Genomic DNA, 16541 nt, shown 5'->3' with positions numbered 1-16541 from the left:
CCGACAAGGCCATGGAGTTAGGGCTACCAAGACCCATTCATGATCATATCATGCAGCCATGTGCCAGGATGCCAGACAGAGCTACAGGATTTAGTGTTTGCCTTTCTGGGTTCTGGTCTTGCTTTGGTCTGACCTTCTGTGGGATTGATCTTGTATGTCCCTCTTCAGTTCTTCTCTTTTGTAATAATCTTTACTCTGGGTTTAAGCACTTGAACAATGTTAGAAGTGGCAAGACTTGAAGTCTCTTGGAGACGGACTAAATGCATTTTGTGTTAGAGGATCATTAAACTTTTGATGCCAGGTAGAAAGTTCATGTTTGAATAAGCCATGTGCTTGGTCTGAAGCTGTGGCCCTAACTTAGAAAGCTCTGTAGCTTTAAGAGGCAGGACCTACGTGGGGGAAGTGAGTCACCATCAACACATTCTTGAGGCCCTATCTCTGGCCCCTTTCTGTCTCTTTGCTCCCTGGACACAGTGATGTGATCTGTTTGGCTTCAGCAAATCTTCTCTACCATGGTTACCGGAACCCCGGAAACCATAAACTAAGCAAATATTTCCTCTCTTAAATAGTTATTGTCAGGTTTTTTGTTTATAGAAAACAACAACATCAAAACCAAAGCAAACAAAATAAAACTACCCAGTGCCTTCATTCACTCATTTATACAAGCTAAGGTTTTCAGACTATGTCATGGGAAGCTCAAGCCATTAAACACACTGGGGATTATATCACTGTAGACATCCTTTCATCTTCGTAAGTTGTATTTCAAAAGTTACGTTTGCCACTCTGTTAGGCATCTTCTTTTTTTCTTTACCATAACTCCACACCAAAGACAAACTAGCTCTAAAGAGGGATATGTTTTCTTCAAAGATTGGGAGGTTCAAGGGCATAGTGATGGCCAGTTCGCAACAATGTCAGCTGAGGGTGATAAAAATGGTGGGGGAGAATATGGAAGAAACTGCATTTCAAAATAGGAGTCAAGAATGATCTGAGTGGCACCAGGCTTGGGCTTATCATCACCCTTTCCTCAAAACTATAAAGGGGTCACATGAGAACTATCTTTTCTATACGTTTTATATCTCACGTATTTGAGCACTTGGTTCTCTGTTGGTGGCGCTGTTTAGGAAGACAATAGCACTGTAAGAAGTTTAACCTTGCTGAATTTCACTGTGAGGGCTTGGGCTCTTTATAGCCTTGACGCACTTCTAGTTTGCTCTTCCTGCTATCTCTGCACAGGTGGGACATGATCTCTCCTTCCTGCTCCACTATTGTGAACACCTAAACCCTTCTAGAACTGTAAATCAAAATAATCTGTTTCTTAAGCAGTTTTTGTTTATGGTATTTTATCACAGCAGCAGTGGTGTAGGGGTCCATTTGTATGTGTGTTGATTTTATTGGCTAATGAATAAAGAAACTGCCTTGGCATGTTGATAGGGCAGAGTAGAATTAGGCAGGGAAAACTATACTGAATGCTGGGAGAAAGAAGGCAGAGTCAAGATACATCATGTAGTCGCTGCCGGAAACAGACAAGCTGGAACCTTGCCGGTAAGCCACGCGGCAATACACAGACTAATAGAAATGGGTCCAATTAAGATGTAAGAGTTAGCCAGTAAGAAGCTAGAGCTAATAGGCCAAGCAGTAATTTAATTAATACAGTTTCTGTGTGGTTATTTTGGGGCTAAGCAGACAGGAATAAGTATATGCCTTACCACAACAGATTGATGCTCCAGTGTGTGCTAGCTAAATCCACATAAAACCTGAGAGGGCTTGGAAAGCAATTTTAGACATTAAAAAAAATAGTTTAGCTGAATTTTTTTTTTTCGAATGGATTCTGATTGCTGGTGGAATGATGCAGTTCCTTTAAAAGAGGTCTTCCTGATTCACAGTAGCAAAACAAACAAAAAACCCAACGTAGTTTCAGAACAGCGCCTTCCTAGGCCATGTTGCCAGCACTAACTCTCTCTTTCAGGAGACCAAGTACATGAATGGGGTTTGTGAGCAGTGTGCTGCAAGTTACTTGGTGGCAGCTTGAGCTAACTGCTTACCAGAGTTGAGGTGATGAGAGTCGGTCCCTCCCAGCAGTCAGTAAATGGACATCTGCTATGATGGACTGGTCAAAGCCAGCAGGCACTGCAGTGTTTTAAGAATCACTTTAAATTTTAAGAAGCCTTCCTGGTCAGAAATAATTACAAATTCATAATAAAGGCAGACTCAAACAGATATAGACCTCTAAATGGGTCACAGTGTTGGATAAATGTAGATAGGCTTGGGAAAGAGAAAGAAAAGAGTATAGAGAGTCATAAATAGAAGCAAATAATTTAAAAAATAAAACAAAGTCTTTAAAGATATGGAGTACAGACAGTCATAGATTAAAGGAGTAATGATAATAAAATAAATATTAAACCTGTGGAAAAAGTAATAGAGTAAGAAAAATAAGCCACATAAAGATGGAATATACACAGACACAAATATAGAGTTTAACACAGCTTTTTGCTGTTTGCTAGGGCATGCTGTAGAGAGATTTCCTGATTCAGCAAACAAAGAAAAAACAAATATTTAAGAGATCAGTTACTACTGGGCAGTTTTAAGAAAGATAATCTTAAAGAGTAGACTTAAGACAATAGATTAGTCACCATCAGCAATGGAAATGTCAGGGAAGGTGAAGAAAGAACCATCTATGGAGAAAATACAGTAGTTTGATTCAACCTATTGCATTGTGACATACAACATACAAATAGAATGCCTTAAAATAAGAATGTACTGCTAGGTTTCCCAACCTTTTTCTCAAAGCATGCATCAATTGTGATTGCTAATCTTAGTTGGAAATTTCACAACAGTTGGAATCAACTGAAACCCAACCTGTTGGGTACATCCATGAGGGACTTTTTTGATCAGATCAATTTTAGCAGAAAGATTCACCCTAAATCTGGTCCAACCTTCAGGAATAAGGACATATTTTTGCCTGCTTGCCCTCAGTCTCACTAACAAGTTTATCTTTACTGCTGTTGTGGTAAGTATTAATTCCAACTTCTTCAGGATTCCAACACAGACTGAAGAAGGAATGCTGTACCAGATTGGAACTGCTAAGACATCAGACCCCATGGAAAGCACCACAGATTGAATTCTCAGCCTTTTTATAATCAGACAGTCATTATTGGACTCTCAAACCACATCCTATGTGACAGTGTAATAATCCAATATGTATATGCACACACACGCACACACATTCATTGTATTAGGTATGCTCCTTTAGAGAACTCTAATACACTAATGTTTGATAAACGAGGTAAAAAGGTAAAATTATTTTTCTTGCTTTGCATGTGAATGGAGTATTTTATGGATGTTAAGCGTATTCTCCATGTATTTATATGACAGCTTAAAATTACTGAGACATCAAGTCTATCTATTAAAGAGTGCAACTTTTCTATAATAGTTGGATTCATAGATTGAAGGAAATATTTGGAATTCTTATGAATCAAAATGTTTGGTGCAACTGTATAAGGAAATGATGGGGATACACGTGGGGTGGAAAGATTTAAACAGGTGTAGGTTACAGGAATGAGAGAGGAAGTGAGTATAACAAAGACCAATAGATATGAAAAAGAATCATGGGAACCCTTGGATTTGTAAGTTAATTTTAACAGCAAATTGAAGAAAAGTTTCAGTGAATATTCCTTGTACTAGTAATATCCTCAGAAGCCGTAGGCTTAATAAACAAAAATTCCAGAGCCAAATATGGGATACATCTTTGTGAGTTATTGGTCAGGGAGGACCCAGAGTGCCCTCTTCAAACAATACAGGTCATTGCCATTGCTCTTGATTGTCTACCAGAACCAGAAGGTAGAACTTTTGCTGAGGACACCACTTACTTGGTTGCGGGATTCAAAGAAATCAAGCAGGAAGTGAGATGGAAGATGTCTTCCCACTCTCTAACTTTTATATTCTAGGAGTTGCTATGTAGACACGAGTGAGACAAACAACCAATAGTCTTACCAAGCTGCGGATCCTGCATGCAACAATAATGATCTATGCATTAATATAACGGGCAGTAGTCTGGGATTCTAAAAGAAAGCAGATTTAGCAAGCCAGTACGCAGCACTGCTCCATGGCCTCTGCATCAGCTCCTGCCTCCTGCCCAATTTTAATTCCTGCCTTGGCTCGCCTAAGCGGACTGTGATTCAAGATATGTAGGCCAAATAGCCCTTTCTTCCCCAAGTTGCTTCTGATAATATTTCATCACAGCAATAGTAACCCCTAAATAAGACAGGAAGTGAAGGTGGATCAAGGATGAGTTGGAGGTGAAGGCATGAGTAGGATCAAAGTATACTATAGTAAATTCTAAAATAATTAATAAAATATTGAAAAACTGAAAATTAACTTTATTTTGGGGACAATAGTTCAAAAGACCAAGATGTTGATTTCATATAAGTAGAAAATAGAATGGTAGAGAAGAAAGTCTGGGGAGAGAACAGGCGAATACGTCATGAGGACACTGGGTCCAAATCCACATATGGTTGCAATCAGTCCTGGTTTTGTGTGGCACAGTACAGTAAGTATTAAATTTAATATATTGTGTACTTTAAAATAGATAGAAGAGAGGATTTTGAATATCCTTAGCAAAAAAATAACAATGAAACGTGAGGTTTCACATACAGCTATAAATACCTACTTCAAAAAATTAAAAGGAACAAAAGTAAATGACTTGATGATGCAACTCAAATGTTGGGGAAAGCAAGAACAAAACAAACCTGATGGCAAAAATAACAAAAATCAAATTAGAAATCAACGAAATAGAAGTAATATGAAGAATCAATGAATCTAAGAGCTGGAGCTTTGAGAAGATAAACAAGATTAACAGACTTTTTGCATGACTAACCAAACAAAAGAAAAAAGGGACCCATATAAGTGGATTTTGAGATGAAGAAGGCCTCACTACAGCAGACATCAAAGGAAGTCAGAATAGTATAAAAGAATATTCTTAAAACATGTACTTTTTAAACATGGAAAGTCTAAAACAAATTGGTGACTTTCTAGATTTAGCTAAACCATAAAAATTAAACCAAAAGTAAGTCAATAACATAGAAAGACCCAGAAGAAAAAAATAGTAATAAAATGCATTGCACCCCCTACCCCACCCCCGTCTGCGCGCTATGTGCTAGAACCCAGTTTGCAAGCTTCGGGCAAGGGATTGGAGGTTGAGAATACACACGCAGAGACAGATTGACACACAGACCTTCCAACACTGGTACCAAAAAGCCCCCCTTTAATAGCACCTTGGAGGCTTAAATACCCAGCAGTCAATGGCCAACAGGTGAAAATTCCATCCTCTGATCCTCTAGGCAAAGTACAGCTCTTAGTAGCTTCAATTAGAAGGCTCTAGCAGGGAAGACCAGCTGAAGGCCAGGAACCCAATTGGTCCCAACATCTCCCCCCTAATTTTTTTATAAAACAGAAGACCCGCCTGTGTCAGGTCATCTCAGAAGAGTAAACCATTACCCGTCTTTGGGAGGCCCCTTCCCTGTCTTAGGCGGGCCCTCTTCTATAGAAGTTGCCCATCTAAGGAGGAGTCTTCATTGTTGGTACAGTATTTGCAACCAAACCTGGAGTACGTTCAAGTTACTGGCCAACAGGCTCAGAAGGACTTGCTAAGTGACCAAATGCTGCATTCTCATGGGTTGTCTGATCTTACACAGGATTCAGAGATGAATGCCCATGGCAACAGGTGTTATGATTGCCAGCAGTAAGGTTCCCAGTTACCACTGGACCCAGCCTCCCATTTGGGCTATGGTATTCTACCAACCCTTTGGCTAAAACAGTTACAATCTGGTGTGCTAATTGTAATATTTCAAGGGCTATTCAAGTAACCATTGAGTTGCTTCACCACATAAGAGGCATTAGCAATATTAACAGATATCACACAAATGGAATGATAAAAGTGTGAACAAGATATTTGTTGTACTAGCCATAAGTCCACCTGCTCCTACAATAGGGCAGTCTCTTGATTCAAATTCGAAAGTCCAAATTTAATGTGGACATTCAGGACATTCTGAGTCTGGAGAGCATCGCTGACTTGTTTCACCAGTTTATCCACAGTGTCCAACACCAATGATGTTTGTGCCATTGTCGGTCCTGCGACCATGGCTGCAGCAGCAGACACCGCCATGACAGCAACCACTGCAGTTGTTTCTCCAAAATCTCATTTCTCTCCATACAGGGTCGTCTCAGTCTGCTTAGTCTTTTTGGTAATTGGCCGTGGGACGATGACTGATACCCGAACCAACAAGGCAGCACTGGAGTGGTCATCCCAGCAGTCGCTCAGGCCACAGTTTCTGAAAGAACAACCAAGAATTTCTTTTCCCCCAAAGGTGCTATTCCATACTACAAAAAGGAAAAGAAAAAAGAAAGAAAACTAAAACAAACACGGGATCTAATAGTGCCCTGGCTCTCAGAGAAATATTCCGAAAAAGAAAGGAACTACACTCACTTGTATAGGATTCCTTTAAAGTAATGTTCATAGTCCAAAAAATGTAACAAAGCATAAAGCATTCACAAAGGAAAAGGTTTGATTAATAGAAGCCTGTCCTATTGCCATATTGCTTAAAGCAGTTCTAGCTGTATAGTTTGAGGAAAAGAAAGATGAATACAAAGAACTACCTTGGCTCACTGATCCTTACCAAGCTTCACACAGTGCTTTCCACTTGATTGGGACTCACCAGGAGGCTCATCAAGAGAATGACAGGTGTCATTTTCAGGCTCATCACAGGATACTTTCTCATCATTTTCTACAGCCCGAACATATCGCTCTGGTACCCAAATGGGCTTGTCCGTTCCTGGAGGATAAACAAACAGTTCCTCTCACTCTAGCCAACAGGCTAACCATCCATAGCTTTCATCACCAAGGTGGCTTTCCGGGGGGACACCTTTGTAGGTTGTGTTGTTAAGACTGCCCCCATTCTCTGCTAAGAGATCACGTCCCCATAGATGACAGGCAGGCCAGGAAGAATATATGGCTGGAAAAAAAAGCCCTCATGTCCTTCTTCATCATGCCATTTCAATATTTTTGAACTTTTTTTGAGGAGTTGTTTGACCTATTCCCTGCAGCTGTACAGTACCTTCTTCCAAGGGTCATGCCTTTGGCCAATATTTTAAGGACAAAACTGATACATCTGCCCCAGAATCTAATACACCATCAAAGCCCTTTCCCTCTATAGTTATTCTAAGTTGGGGCTGTTCACTTAACTGTGCAACCCAAAATGCAGCCGTTCCAGGGCATCCAAACCCTTGATTGCCACGGGCTCATTTATTATTGGTAACCTTGTTGGAAATCAACACTAATTGTGCTATCTGCTCCCCTCGAGGAATTACCACCAGCCCCTGTTGGACAGATGCCATAACCTTAATCTCCTCTTTATAGTCTGTATCTACTATCCCAGGATGTATTTGAATCCCCTTTAAAAGGGTACTGCTTCTGCCTAATATAAGTCCCATAGTACCCGGTGGTAAGGGCCCATATACTCCTGTAGGGAGTGCTTGCACTCCCATTTGTGGAGTCAAGACTGCTCTGGCAGAGGCACAGAGGTCCAATCCTGAGCTCCCTGATGTGGCTCCGACAAGGTCTGCAATGCGAAAGGATTGCTCTGCAGAAGGAACTGGACACGGCCTCTGCTGGGGTACCGTCCCTGCCCTCCCGTGGTCATTGCTCCATACACTGAGGTTTTGGGGCCCTGGAGCAGGGCCCTCTGCCAGTTTCCCTGCTGTTGATTAATGGTACATGGCAGAGGTTTTCCATCTATATCTATATTAGAGAAGCAATCTTTAGCCCAACGTGCTCCCCTTCTGCATCTAGGGCACATGCCAGGTTTCCTCCTTCCCTTTATTATCAGCTGTGGGTATTCCTTTTGAAAATGACCAGGAGTTCCGCAATTAAAACAATTACGGTCTCTGGCCCTCTCTCCCAGTCCTCTTATGTTTCTCCGAGGTTGAATAGCTGCCGCTAAAACCTGGCCTTGAATGAAATTCCCACCTATATCTCTGCATATCCTGATATATTCATTTAAACTCTTTATTTTGTGAGGGCATAATGCTTCCTTACAATACTTATTGGCATTTTCAAATACAAGTTTGCTTTATTATAGGCATGCCTGCTGTCTCATCTCCAAACAATCTACCTGCTACTTGTAACAGTCTATCTACATAATCTTGGAATGGTTCAGATGGCCCTTGTAAAACTTTTGATAATTGATCCCCAGCTGCTTTGTTAGGTAGGGCCTTCCAAGTTTTAGTGGCAGCTGCAGCTATTTGGGCAAATACTCCTGGATCATACAGAATTTGTTTCAGCAAATCAACATAAGTCCCAGCCCCAGTTAACATATCTAAATTACGTTGGGCTTGACCCGCTAGAGCATTTAACTGGGCCGTTTGCGTACAGTTTTCCTGATATTCCCCTCGCCATAGGAGATTATTTCCCCCAGATAAGACAGCACGACATAATTGCTGCCAATCACTTGGTGTTAAATTCAAAGCGGAGAAAGATTCTACCACGGCCAGTGTGAAGGGTGCTTGAGCCCCATATACAGCTACAGCTTCCTTTAATTGCTTTCTTTCTTTAAATTGTATTGCAGAATGTTGGCGAATTATTTGCCCTGGGTTGTTGGTGTCTGGCACTTCCATCACCAGTGCAACCATGTGTACAGGATGGAAACAAACTCCCTTGTTTCGTTCAGCGTTAGAACTTAACTGAGACCACCAACCTTCATCATTATAAACCAGTGGGTCCGAGGGAGTTGGGTGTAAATCTTTTTTTACTTTACGTTTTCTCAGTTTTCTAAAGAGATTTCTTATTTCCTTACGTATGATTCCCTCCTCTTCTCCTGATTAATCCTCACTATCTTCTACAATCTCGAAATCATCAAACTCCTCCCTAGCGACTGACTCTTTTCTGAACAAGGCAGAAAAGATACTGCCCACAGCTCCCATCTCAACTCCTCAGTATGTCCCTGTTGGCCGGGAACGATCCTGTTCGCTTACATCTTTATCTCGGTCGAAATTCCCTTGCCTGCAAGGCCTGGAACCGAAACCAGAGCAAAGGAGGGACATCAGGATTAACACATACCTCAATCCACCTTCGCCTTCGAGGGCGACCTCTCAGCATTCCCTAGTTCCGATACCTGGGTGGGACCTCCAATTGCGGCATACCGAGCCCCCATCCCTCACCCCGTCTGTGCTCTATGAGTTAGAATCCAGAATCCAGTTCGTGAGCTTCGGGCAAGGGGCTGGAGGTTGAGGAAACACAAGCAGAGACAGACCAGCACACGGACTTCCCATCTCCCATCGCTGGTACAAAAGCTTTTCTTTAATAGCACCGAGGAGGCTTAAATACCCAGCGGTCAATGGCCAATAGGTGAAAATTCCATCCTCTGATCCTCTAGGCAAGGCACAGCTTTTAGTAACTTCAATTAGAAGGTTCTAGCAGGGAAGAGCAGCTGAAGGCCAGGATTCAATTAGTTCCAACAAAGATTGATCACCAGAGTCACAGAGAGCCCCAACTACACCAATCAGAAGAAAATATGGGTAGACAAGGTAAGAACACATGCAACACCACAACGAGCAACACAACCCCAGTAAAAACTAGTGACCCTACAACAGCAAGACTTGAACAACCAAATAGATGAAGCAAAAGAAAATGACCTAAAAAATAACTTTAAGAGAATGTTTGAGACCCTTAAAAAGGAAATAAAAAATTTCCTCAAAGAAATTGAGGAAAAGATAAACAAAAAATTGGAAGACATCAACAAATCCCTTAAAGAAAATCAAGAAAAAGTAATCAGACATTTGAAAGAAACTATTCAAATCTTGAAAACGGAAATAGAGACAATAAAGAAAATAAAAGCCAAGGAAATTATAAAAACAGAAATCATGAGAAAATGGTAAGAACCACAAGTGCAGGTATTACTTGCAGAATACAAGAGCTGGAAGAGAGAACCTGAACTGCTGAGGACACAATAGAGGAAATAGACTTATCAGTCTAACAAAAGCTTAGCCCAAAATATCCAGGAAATATGGTACACCAGGAGAAGACCAAACCCAAGAATAATAAGAATAGAAGAAGGAGAAGTTCAACTCAAAAGCACAGAAAACATATTTGACAAACCATAGAAAATTTTCCCAACTTAAACAAAGATATGCCTATGAAGATACAAGAAGCTTACAGAACACCAAGTAGACTGGATCAAAAAAAAAGTTTCCTCACCACATAATAATCAAAACACAAAGCATACAGAATAAAGAAAGAATATTAAGAGCTGCAAAGGAAAAAGATCAAGTAATATATAAAGGCAGACCTATGAGAATTACACCTGACTTCTCAATGGAGGCAATGAAAGCCAGAAGGTCCTGGTCAAGCATTATGCAGACATTAAGAGACCACGGATGCTAGCCCAGACTACTATACTCAGCAAAACTTTCTTTTTTTTCCTCTTTTTTTTTTATTACTTTATAAATAATACCAATCAAAATCTCCACTTCCTCCCTCCTCCCACTTCCCTCCTGCTTCCCCCACACCCTCCTCTCACCCTCTCCAGTCCTAAGAGAGGGCAAGGCACCTTGCCCTGTGGGAAGTCCAAGGCCCACCTCCCTACATCCAGACTTAGGAAAGTACGCATCCAAAGAGAATAGGATCCCCCAAAGCCAGTACATGCAGTAGAGACAATCCCAGTGTCATTATCGTTGGCCCCTCAGTCTGCCCCAATTGTCAGTCACATTCAGAGGATCCAGTTTGATCCCATGCTCGTTCATTTCCAGTCCAGCTGAAGTTTGTGAGCTCCCATTAGCTTAGGCACAGTTTCTCAGTAGGTGAACCAACCCGTCGTGCTCCTGACTTCCTTGCTCATATTCTCTCTCCTTCCACTCTTCAACTGGACCTTGGGAGCTCAGTCCAGTGCTCCGATGTGGGTCTCTGTCTGTGCTTCCAGACATTCGTCACTGGATGAAGGTTCAATGGTGATATTCAAGATAGTCATAATGGTTCCCAGCAAAGCTTTCAATCATCATAGAAGGACAAAACAACATATTTCATGACAAAACCAGATTTAACCAAACCTAGCCACAAAACCAGGACTACACAAAGTACTAGAAGGAAAACTCCAATCTAAGGAAGTTTGCTACATCAACAAAAACACAGACAATTGATGATCTCACAGCAACAAATCCCAAAGGAAAACACACACACACACACACACACACACACACACACACACACAATAACATCACCAACAAGGAAAACTAAATTAGCAGGTGATAGCAATCACTGGTCATTAATATCCCTTTGTACAAATGAACGCAACTCACCTATAAAAAGACACAGGCTAGCAGATAGGGTATGAAAACAGAACCCATCCTTCTGCTGCTCACAAGAAACACACCTCAACCTCAAAGGCAGATATTGCCTCAGAGTAAAGGGTTAGGGAAAATTTTCCAATCAAATGGACTGAAGAAACAAGCTGCTGTAGCTATCCTAATAGGTATCAAAATCGACTTCAAACCAAGCCAGTCAAAAGAAACAAAGAAGAACATTTCACCTTAGTCACAGAAAGAATCCATCAAAAGGAAACTTCAATACTGAGCATCCATGCCCCAAATGCAAGTGCACCCTCATATATAAAAGAAACACTACTAAATCTTAAATAACACAGTAAGCCCCACACACTAATAGTGGGGGACTTCAGCCCCCCACTGTCACCACTGAACAGGTCTGCCAGACAGACACTTAACAGAGAAATAAGGGAAACTAAGAGATGTTATGACTCTAACAGACTTAACAGACATCTATAATATTACATCTGAACATTAAAGAATATGCCTTCTCAGCTCCTCATGGAACCTTTTCAAAAATTGGCCACATACTAGGTAGCAAAGCAAACCTCAACAGATAAAAAAAAATGAAATAGTCCTATGTATCTTATCACATCATCACAGTTTAAAATTAGAATTCAACAGTAACACTAATTTCAGGAAGCCCACAAACACATGTAAATTAAACAATGCTCACCTCAGTCACCAAGGAAGGAATAAAGTAAGAAATGAAAGACTTTGTAAAATTTAATGAAAATTACCACACAGAATACCCAAATTTATGGAACACAATAAAAGCAGTGTTAAGAGGAAAGTTCATAGCATAAATGCCTACATAAAGAAACTGGAAAAATACCACACTTGTGAGTTAACAGAACACCTGAAAACTCTAGAACAAAAAGAAGGAAACTCACCCAGGAGGACTAGATGGCAGAAAATAATTAAATTGAGAGCTGAAATCAACAAAATAGAAACAAAGAAAACAATACAAAGATTCAATGAGATCAAGCATTGGTTCTTTGAGAAAATCAATAAATCGACGAACCTTTATCCAAACTAACCAAAAGGCAGAGAGAGAATATCCAAATTGTCAAAATCAGAAATGAAAAGGGGGACATAACAACAGACATGGAGAAGGAAATCCAGAGAATCATCAGGTCATACTTTGAGGAACTGTACTCCACAAAATTGGAACTCTTAAGGTTATCAGTAATTATCATTACCAAAATTAAATCAAGGCCAGATAAGCAAATTAAATGACCTGTAACTGCTAAAGGAATAGAAATAGTCATCAAATTCCCCCCCCCTCCAGAAAAAGCCCAGGACCAGATGGTTTCAGCTCAGAATTCTACAAGATTTTCAAAAAAGAAGAAATACCAATACTCCTCAAATTGTTTTACACATTAGAAGCATAAGGAACATTGCCAAACTCTTTTTATGAAGGTACAATTACCCTCATACCCAACCACAGATACCCAAACCACAGAAAGACATTACTAAGAAAAAGAATTACAGACCAATTTCACTTATGAACATTGACGCAAAAATACTCAATAAAATACTGGCAAACACATCAGAATTCAAGAACACATCAGAAAAACCATGCACTATGACTAAGTAGGCTTCATCCCAGAGATGCAGGGATGGTTCAACATGTGAAAATCTGTCAATGTAATCCACTATATATAAAAAAGTGAAAAAATTGATATGATCATTTCATTGGATGCTGGAAAAACCTTCCATAATATACAACATCCCTTCATAATAAAGGTCTTGGAGAGATCAGGGATACAAGGAACATACATAAACACAGTAAAGACAATATACAGCAAGCCAACAGCCAACATCAAACTAAATGGAGAGAAACTCAAAGTGATCTCACTGATATCAGGAACAAGACAAGGTTGTCACTCTTTCCATATCTATTCAATATAGTACTTGAGGTTCTAGCTAGAGCAATAAGACAACAGAAAAAGGCCAAGGGGATACAGATCAGAAAAGAAGAAATCAAACTCTCACTATTTGCTGATGATATGATAGTTTATATAAGTGATCCCAGAAATTCTAACAAGGAACTTCTACAACTCATAAAAACCTTCAGTGTAGCAAGATACAAGATTAACTCAAAAAAAAACCAGTACCCCTCCTTTATACAGAAGACAATTGGGCTGAGAAAGAAATCAGAGAAACATCATCCTCCACAAATAACATAAAATATCGTGTAGTAACTCTAACCAAACAAGTGAAAGACCTGTATGAAAAGAACTTTAAATCTTCGAAGAAAGAAATTGAAAAAGACACCAGAAAATGGAAAGATCTTCCATGCTCTTGGTTAGGTAGAATTATCAGAGTAACAAAATTATCAGTCTTACCAAGAGCAGTCTACAGATTCAATGCAATGCCCATCAAAATGCCTACAGTTTTTGTTACAGACCTCAAAAGAACAATACTCAACTTCATATGGAAAATAAAAAAAGCCCAGGATAGACAAAAACAATCTTGTACGGTAAAGGAACTTCTGGAGGCATCACAATCCCTGACTTCAAACTCTACTATAGAGCCACAGTACTGAAAACAGCCCGGTATTGGCATAAAAACAGGCAGGAGGACCAATGGAAATTAATCGAAGACTCAGATACCAATTCGCACACACATGAATACCTGATTATCATACAATATTGGCTTTTGTTTGTTGTCTAGATCAGTTGGAGTCAGTGACTTAATCCTTTGTAAAATTTTGTTAAACATTTTTGTAAAAGTGCCCCTCATTGCTTCCCTCCAGTGAGTCTTTCTGTTCTCTGTAACTATAGAACAAAGCCCTTTGTTAGAGACACACACAGTTAGACCCACACCTGGCATACACGTTACACACACACAGACAGACATTTCGTGTACCTCAGAACTCATTTCTGAATGCTTTCATGTAAGGTAGCATTTAGGCAGCCACAGATTCACACACACAGCAGACAGATTATTGACAGGCAACTATGAAAGACACAGGAAAAGAAGAGCAGAGAATTCAAATCCAGGCTCACTCCAAAGGCAAGCGCTTTTAATTTCCTTTTCTTAATGTGACAGTACTCCGAGGTTCTTACTAATGCATTCAACACTGGGAAAGGCATAATGAGTTGGGGATTGCAGAAGCCCAGCTTGAGCAAGTACTGCAAAGAGGGAGCTTATGCACACACCTGTGCTGTCCATAATGGGGTTGATACAAAAAAATCACCTTAAAATTTCATTTGAGTCTTTATTGTCAGAATATGAATATATGAGGCAGTGAATCAAGGCTTCATTTCAAAGTTTTAAGATTTTTTTTTCCTCTCAACCTTCTGAGCAGCAATTTAATTAGATGTATTAGTCATGTCGCTGGCATAGTATATCAGACACTGGGTGTTAAACCAATTTACACAAAAGGTCAGCCTTTCCTGCCAATATCCTCTACAGGATACACTCTTGGCATGAATTTTAGAATTGCACTTTCAGAAGGCACTGTCATGATGTGGTTCAACGAGAAGATGAGGACGTAGGAGAAGTTAAAGGTGAGTGTCTCTCCTGTGCTGGGACTCAAACTCGAAGTCTGCATGTGCTAGGTGAGTGCTCCACCACTGAAGAACACACACAGCTCTGTTCTCGCTTCCTATTTTCTCTCTCTCTCTCTCTCTCTCTCTCTCTGTGTGTATGAGAGAGAGAGAGAGAGAGAGAGAGAGAGGTATGCAGTGCTTGTGTGTACATGTGTACATGCATATGCCTGCTTGTGTGTACATGTGTGCGTGCACATGCCTGCTTGTGCATGTGAGTATGGGGTGTCATCCATTATTATTCTACCCCTCATCTTTAGATTTTTTTCAACATTTATTTTTATTTTATGTGTTTTGCCTGCATGTATATCTGTACACCAAGCACATCCAGTGCCTGAAGTGGTCACTGGATGGTGCTGGATCCCCTGGGAATGAAGTTACAGACAATTGTGAGTCACCATGTAGATGCTGGGTATCAAATCGAGGTCCTCCTAAAGAGTAACTAGTGCTCTGTTGGAGGAGGCCACTTGTTTGTCACGGCTGTCCAGAACAGAGATAAGCACACAGAAACTGTATTAATTAAACCACTCCTTGGCCCATTAGTTTCTAGCTCTATTCATCCATTTGCCTTCAAATTTTCTGGTTTCCTTATTTTTAGCAGCTGACAAATAACCCAATTTTGAAAATGTACCACATATTCTTGATCCATTCCTTGGTTGAGGGAGATCTAGGTTGTTTCTAGGTTCTAGCTATTACTAATAAAGCTGTCATGAACATAGTTGAGCAAGTGTCCTTGTGATATGATTGAGCATGCTTTGAGTATTTGCTCAAGAACTGGTTACTGTGGTAGGTTTATTGTCAGTTTTCTGAGATAACCACTGCCTTGACTTCCAAAATGACTGTACAAGTTTGCACTCCCACCAGCAATGGAGGAGTGTTCCCCTTATTCCACAACCTCTCCAGTATCCGTGATTTTGGTCTGACAGGTATAAAACGAATCTCAGAATTGTTTTGATTTGCATTTCCCTGATGTCTAAGGATGTTGAACATCTCCTTAAGGGTTTCTCAGCCATTTGAGATTCTTCTGTTGAATATATAGATCTATTTAGATCTATACCCGATTTTAATAAGATTATTTGGCTTGTTGATATCTAGTTTCTTGAGTTCTTTATATAGTTTCGAAATCAGAAGTCTGTTGAATGTCAGGTTAGTGAAGACTGACATTTTGGCCATTCTGTAGGCTGCCATTTTCTCCTACTGATTGCCTTACAGAAACTTTTCAAGTTCATGAGGTCCCATTTATTGTCAGTCTTAGTGCCTGTGCAATTTGGTGTGCTGTTCAGGAAGTTGTCTCCTGTGCCAATATATTTGAGATTATTTCCCACTTTCTCTACTATCAGGTTCAGTGTATATGGGTTTTTGTTGATAAGTGGGGGACTCCTGACAGTGGGGTGAGAGGGAGGACATTTCAAGTTGGACTGGTGCAGGAGAATCTCCCAGAAGTTTATGGGGAGGATCCCAGGTTAGACTTCAAGTAATTGTGGATAAGTAGCCTGAACTGGCCATCTCCTATGAGCAGATTGGTGCCTGGCCCATTGCCATCAGTGGGGTTATCCAGCAACTGATGGAGGCAGATGCAGAGACCCACAGCCAAACATTAGGTAGAGTCTGGGAATC

This window comes from Myodes glareolus, chromosome 16 (genome assembly GCF_982192425.1).
Source record: "Myodes glareolus chromosome 16, mMyoGla1.1, whole genome shotgun sequence".
Classification (NCBI taxonomy): domain Eukaryota; kingdom Metazoa; phylum Chordata; class Mammalia; order Rodentia; family Cricetidae; genus Myodes; species Myodes glareolus.
Note: the sequence above shows the minus strand (reverse complement) of the source record.